The following is a 7,094-nucleotide window of genomic DNA, read 5'->3' on the forward strand; positions in this document are numbered from 1 at the left end:
CCACATTACCAAATGATGAGTTAGTATACAATTCCCAGCGGCTAACAGAAAACACAAGTGTTATTCCGATAACGTAGGCTACCACCTAGACCAGTTTGGAAGACTGACTCGATCGACTCTGTAGCAGACTACACAGAAATACGACTACATCAGTTCAGTAAATGAATGGTTTCTGAATTATTATTTCAAGGCAAGAACAATCGTAATCGAAAAGTGCAGACTGCAGTGGTTCGATTGCCCAGGTAGCCTAGCACAGTAGCAGACGACATTAACCCCGCTCAGCAAATTAACATGTTGGGCAAATGTGAACGAAAAAACGATGGGGATATAATACGTGTAGGGTTCAGAGCATTCTTACCGTTCATATTTAGTATCAGACTCCCCGATGAGTGAAGATACAACACGAGAAATATGCCACATTTGTTTTGAAAATGTGCGAACCGTCGAGTCACGCTTCGAGTCAATTCAAGGGGAGTCACTCCGCACAGTCAATCCGTCGAAGCTCGACTGGAGGTTTCGAATCGCACATAATGAAGAGCACAGTCCTTTCTCCGAGTTCAAATGAGGTCTCTCTGAAAGATCATCACTGTTCAGATTAACGCTACACTGGAATTTACCAACATAAATTAAAATGCGTGTGACGAAAGCACGACACACTTGAGACACCCCACACAAAAGTAGATCTTTACTGTACACGACCTGACCACACAGTTATGCCTATTCAAATGCGCGTTGCAAAATGTGCGTTTGGAATCTTCTTTTTTCTATGGCGGTACTGACAATATCGTTATTGAAACAATCCCAGTGCACTAAGGGATTTATAGAGCAAATCTCGAAAATAATTATTGAACTCAGCGCTATGCGCTTCGTTCAATAATGAATTTTCTCGATTTGCTCTATAAATCCCTTAGTGCACTGGGATGTCTCAATAACTTAAATAATAATAATAATAATAATAATAATAATAATAATAATAATAATAATAATAATAATAATAATAATAATAATAATAATAATAATAATAATAATAATAATAATAATTGTCAGTAAGTACTGGTGTCACATGACTGATGTGAACCAGTTGATTGGCTAATGGCGATGCGCTAAAACTGTTAGCGCACTCTTGGAGTGCGCTAACTTTTCCACAGAGCGTATTCTTACGCCCTTTACCTAAGCAAGACTGTGCTCTCATCCTCAGAATTAATTACTGACATGTAGCTTATATTTTCCACAATACCAAATGACCATAAATTCCCTGCTTCTCAATTAAAGCAGAAGTGGTTTTTTTTCTGACAGATTGCATGTGCCTGTGCCACAGTGCGGCTGCCACTGATCTAAAAATACAAGCCGCTGTGTTTCATCTAATTCTCGCCGACTTGCATAGATTCTTCTCATCGTGTTAGTGGCATGTAGCTTATCATCCACATTACCAAATGATGAGTTAGTATAAAATTCCCACCCGCTAGCAGAAAACACAAGTGTTATTCCGATAACGTACCAGCTAGACCAGTTTGGAAGACTGACTCGATCGACTCTGTCATACGTAGCCGCACTGACTACACTGAAATACGACTGCATCAGTTCAGTAAATGAATGGTTTCCGAATTATTATTTCAAGGCAAGAACAATCGTAATCGAAAACGTGTAGGGTTCAGAACGTTCTTACCATATAATTATAAGACTTATTACAAGCCTGCCTTATTCGTGCAGACTCAGTGACAGTGCAGACTGCAGTGGTTCGATTGTTCTAGCCTAGCAGTAGCAGACGACATAAACCCCGCTCAGCAAATTAACATGTTGGGCAAATGTGAACGAAAAAACGATGGGGATATAATACGTGTAGGGTTCAGAGCATTCTTACCGTTCATATTTAGTATCAGACTCCCCGATGAGTGAAGATACAACACGAGATATATGCCACATTTATTTTGAAAATGTGCGAACCGTCGAGTCCTTCGTGGGGTAGTCAATTCAAGGGGAGTCACTCCGCACAGTCAATCCATCGACGCTCGACTGAAGGTTTCGAATCGCAAATAATGAAGAGCACAGTCCTTTCTCCGAGTTCAAATGAGGTCTCTCTGAAAGATCATCACTGTTCAGCTTTAACGCTACACTGGAATTTACCAACAGAAATTAAAATGCGTGTGACGAAAGCACGACACACTTGAGACACCGGCCCACACAAAAGTAGATCTTACTGTACACGACCTGACCACACAGTTATGCCTATTCAAATGCGCGTAGCAAAGTGTGCGTTTGGAATCTTCTTTTTTCTATGGCGGTACTGACAATATCGTTATTGAAACAATCCCAGTGCACTAAGGGATTTATAGAGCAAATCTCGAAAATAATTATTGAACTCAGCGCTATGCGCTTCGTTCAATAATGAATTTTCTCGATTTGCTCTATAAATCCCTTAGTGCACTGGGATGTCTCAATAACTTAAATAATAATAATAATAATAATAATAATAATAATAATAACTGGACATTTTTAAGTGCCTAACCTATGGCTCTAGGCCCTTTACAAAAGAACATATACAGAATAGAACAATTAAATGTACAACCTACATAAAACAATTAACCATACGGAAAAAAATCACCTCATGTACTGTTCACACAATATTCATACATGCTATACACACAATATGTACACACATCCCCAGCGAACACTTTCAACAATTATACCAACCCTGTGGGAGAGGAGTACGTGCAGAAATGGAATGGAAAAGACATTAGGCCGGGTTGGTGTAATATTGTGTGAAAAAGAAAGTTTTCAACTGTTGTTTGAAAGAGCAATCAAGCAACTAAAATGATAGTTCAGGTGCTGACTTTTTTTCTTGTCGTATTTTTTCTTCAGGAGCAGCTACATTACAGAAAACGTTCTTCGGTGCTTTCTTTGATGAAAGAGTTTAACGAGGACGCTTTAAATCTGCCCTGTGTCCAAGTAATGAATGTTGTAGCATTTGGCACAATCCACTTTTTCTATTCCCATGGCCAAAAATAGGAACAATTCAATAACAGATACACTTCTAACGTTCCAAATAAATAATTATAAAACAATAAGCGTTAAAGTATTTGAACTTTTAATTGAGGAAAAAATCACGCTAAGACTCATCTTAGAATATGACTAGGATGACATTCTAAGACAAACCTCAGCATAATTTGTGTTTGTTTGTTGTGTCTCTCGTTTGTCCAATGTAACCTTACACTGGTGCAATTCTGTAACACATGTTACATAGCCACTGGTGAATTAACAGAGAGAAAAAATAACGAAAAACGGTCATATAGGTTTTCGCATCCATGGGAGGTAATCGGAACCGACCAAACAGACTGAGCCAGTATCGCGACATATGTCGTGACAACCAGGTGACAGTATACGCAAAGCAGCGCGACATATGTCGCGACAACCAGCCTAAGGGTTAAGGCCGATATGTCAAAGTTCTTGTGAAAGTTTGGTTCTGTTCTGAATTAAACGCTCCAATAATGTAACCTTTTCTTTTTTTTCTAAAAAAATACGAACATGTTTTGTATTAACGACAGTACGTAATTACACCGCACTGATTTGCGCATTACTGAAATTGTAAAAGACAGATGTTTGTAAGTTATGTCCCTGTGAAACAGAAATGTGGCATGAACTGACGTTCTTGGCAAATAGAAATTTGGCACGCATTTTCAAATATAGACTGGGCAATGCTGTCGAATTTTGTTGTTGTTGCAGCGATACGGAGCTGAGATTTGCAATCATCAAGCTATTGTTTTGTTGTCATCGTCTTTCATACAAGCTTTACTTCACTGTTTTCATTGCCTGTTTGTTCTTGTTATTTTGTTTGTGTGTGTTCCTTTTTCCTTTCTCTCAAATGTATATTCCATCATTCATGTCATCTGCTTTTCTCTTTTGGAGTTATTTCCCTCTACTACTCTTTGGTTTGATCTTTGCCTCTGTTTTCATTTTTAGTTTGCTTCTGTTTTTTGCATTTCGGTTTGGTTTTCTTTTCCCGAAAGTTGTCCCGAAGAAACCTCTTCAGACAATACATGTGACTTCTTAAAGGTGCTGCTTTGTCATTTAACGTGCGCCACACACTAGACAGAAGTCGCAGCACAGGTGTCTCACCCAGTCACATTATTCTGACACCGGACCAACCAGTCCTAGCACTAACCCATAATGCCAGACGCCAGGCGGAGCAGCCACCAGATTGCCAATTGTAAAGTCTTAGGTATGACCCGGCCGGGGTTCGAACCCACGACCTCCCGATCACGGGGCGGACGCCTTACCACTAGGCCAACCGTGCCGGTTGTGTGACTTCTTAAAGGTGCTGTCATTGTCTTGGTGACTAAAGATGTTTAAAAAACAAACAAACATTGTTTGTCTCACTAGCAGTCAAGTTGTTTAAAGATGTTCATGTTGTACCTAGAACTCCTCATCTCTTTCTTTTATATGCATGTCCCCCCCCCCCCTTCTTCCTGCCCAAATATGTTTTTCTGAAAAGTTTCAAAAGTTTCACTCGTTCAGCCTTCCTCTTCTGTGTCACTTCCTTGTATATTTTCCATGCCCTTTTCTGTCGTGAAAAGTTTCAAAAGTTTCACTCGCTGGGCCTTCCTCCTCTATGCGACTCATTTCCTATTTGCTCACGCATGCATGCAGTTTCGGTGACAGGCTTTTTGGGCGAGGAGAGCGGAAAATAGCCGAGGGTGTGAAGGGGTAAAATAATCTGTGTTAAGAGCTATTTTCAGTTTGAGTCCGAACGTGTGGTCACTGTGGACTTTGTGGGCCCTGTTGAGCTTCTACTGTTGTCCTCCCCACACATGGACAAGGTCCAGTTTTTATATTTGTTATGTTTTTGAGTGTCCAGACTAGCTCCGGGAAGGCGGTGGCCGGTTTCTGTGTACTTAGGTCCAGCTGTTTGCCCCCAACGCGGCTGCCATAGCTTGCGGACTCGCCCCTTTATGAAATAATCTCCCCTTGTTAAGATGGCGGCTGGGTGTTGCTTATCCAGGGCGCGGGGCCGCGACAAACATGGCAGCATATTGTGAGCATAGTGATGTGACGTCCGGAAACACCCAGGGTTATGTGTGTTTTTCCGCGTTTCTCAGTTTTCTCGTTGTTTCGTGGCTCTTTTCTCTCTTTTTCTCTCTCTGTCTCTGTCTCTCTGTCTCTGTCTCTGTCTCTCTGTCTCTCTCTCTCTCTCTTTCTCTCTCTCTCTCTCTCAGTGGTTAGTCGAGACGATCTGAAATAAGGTCTCGGCGACGACTAAATGTTGTTATATTGCTTCACGTGACTTGTTTATTGTTTTGTTTTGCACTCCGTTATCTGGGCATTACTCTCTCTCTCTCTCTCTCTCTCTCTCTCTCTCTCTCTCTCTCTCTCTCTCTCTCTCTCTCTCTCTCTCTCTCTCTCTCTCTCTCTGCTTCCTCTCTCTGTCTCTGTTTCTCATTCCCTCTCTCTCTTTCTCGTTTCCCCTCTCTCCTTTTCTCTCTCTGTCCCTCTCAGTATCCCTGTGTGTCCTTTTCCCCCTCTCTGTCCCTCCTCCTATTCTCTCTCTCCTCCTCCTCTCCCCCCTCTTTTCTCTTTCTCTCTCCACCCCCCCCCCCCCCCCTCTCTCTCTCAATTTCGTCCTTTAAGTTTCAGAAAGACCCAGTGTTCACTTATCTCCGCTGTCCGCTGTAAGCGCCCTATATCCTTCCGTTCTGTTTGCAGTTTTGAGAGAGGGAAAGAGAGAGAGAGACACAAGAGAGAGAGAGAGAAAGAGAGAGAGAGAGAGAGAGAGAGAGAGAGAGAGAGAGAGAGAGAGAGAGAGAGAGAGAGAGAGAGAAGAGATCAAATCAAATCAAATCAAATCAAATTTTATTTTTCGAGGGTTGTGGCGTAAGCAATACAACGAGCTTTTTTTCAACCAGCCCTCGCCCAGAGAGGGGACTAATCTAATCACATATTTACACGGATATTAACGTAGAAAAAAAGGTAGAGAAAAACAACAACATATGAATATTTACACATTACATATTATACACAAATATAAAGCGTCGTATATGTAACGTAGAGAGAGAGAGAGAGAGAGAGAGAGAGAGAGAGAGAGAGAGAGAGAGAGAGAGAGAGAGAGAGAGAGAGAGAGAGAGAGAGAGAGAGAGAGAGGGGGATGGCAAGAGATAGAGAGAAAGAGGGGAGGGGAAAGAGAGAGAGGGGAGAATAGGGAGAGAGAGAGAGGGAAAGAGAGAGAGGGAGAGACAGCGAGGGAAAGAGAGAGAAAGAGATAGGAAAATAGAGGGAGAAAGAGAAAGAGAGAGAGGAGAGAGAGAGAGAGAGAGAGAGAGAGAGAGAGAGAGAGAGAGAGAAAGAGAGAGAGATAGCAAATGATCCCTGATAGGCTGCTTGTCCATATTTTCATTTGTGTGAATGAAGTATAATGACCATCATTTTGGCCAGACACTGAGATCAGCAACGCTTTGTAAGCTAAGTTCATTATCCGTACCATAAGTATTTGCCTATCCGTCCACTTTATAGGCCATTGCGTCGACGTATCTCTGAATGTAAAGTGTGATTTTTCGTAAATTATACGGTTCAATAACTTACCCTTCTTGTATTATTCATTTTGAATTTTGGATCGTTAGCAGCCGTTTTGTTTTTGTATTTCACTGTTCATCAATCTTGACGTCGCAATTGCACCTTATTGCTGAGATGAGGGATTAGCAAATACATTTCTGACGGTCATCTTGTTATCAACGTTCATTTTGTTGCTAAAACAGAAGCGTTCATTAAACTTTCATATACACCACATAAAGAAATGATTTGATTGAAACTGTAATTACTTCAGAAAAGACCGGCACGGTTGGCCTAGTGGTAAGGCGTCCGCCCCGTGATCGGGAGGTCGTGGGTTCGAACCCCGGCCGGGTCATACCTAAGACTTTAAAATTGGCAATCTAGTGGCTGCTCCGCCTGGCGCCTGGCATTATGGGGTTAGTGCTAGGACTGGTTGGTCCGGTGTCAGAATAATGTGACTGGGTGAGACATGAAGCCTGTGCTGCGACTTCTGTCTTGTGTGTGGCGCACGTTATATGTCAAAGCAGCACCGCCCTGATATGGCCCTTCGTGGTCGG

The sequence above is a fragment of the Littorina saxatilis genome, linkage group LG3, assembly GCF_037325665.1.
Source record: "Littorina saxatilis isolate snail1 linkage group LG3, US_GU_Lsax_2.0, whole genome shotgun sequence".
NCBI lineage: Eukaryota > Metazoa > Mollusca > Gastropoda > Littorinimorpha > Littorinidae > Littorina > Littorina saxatilis.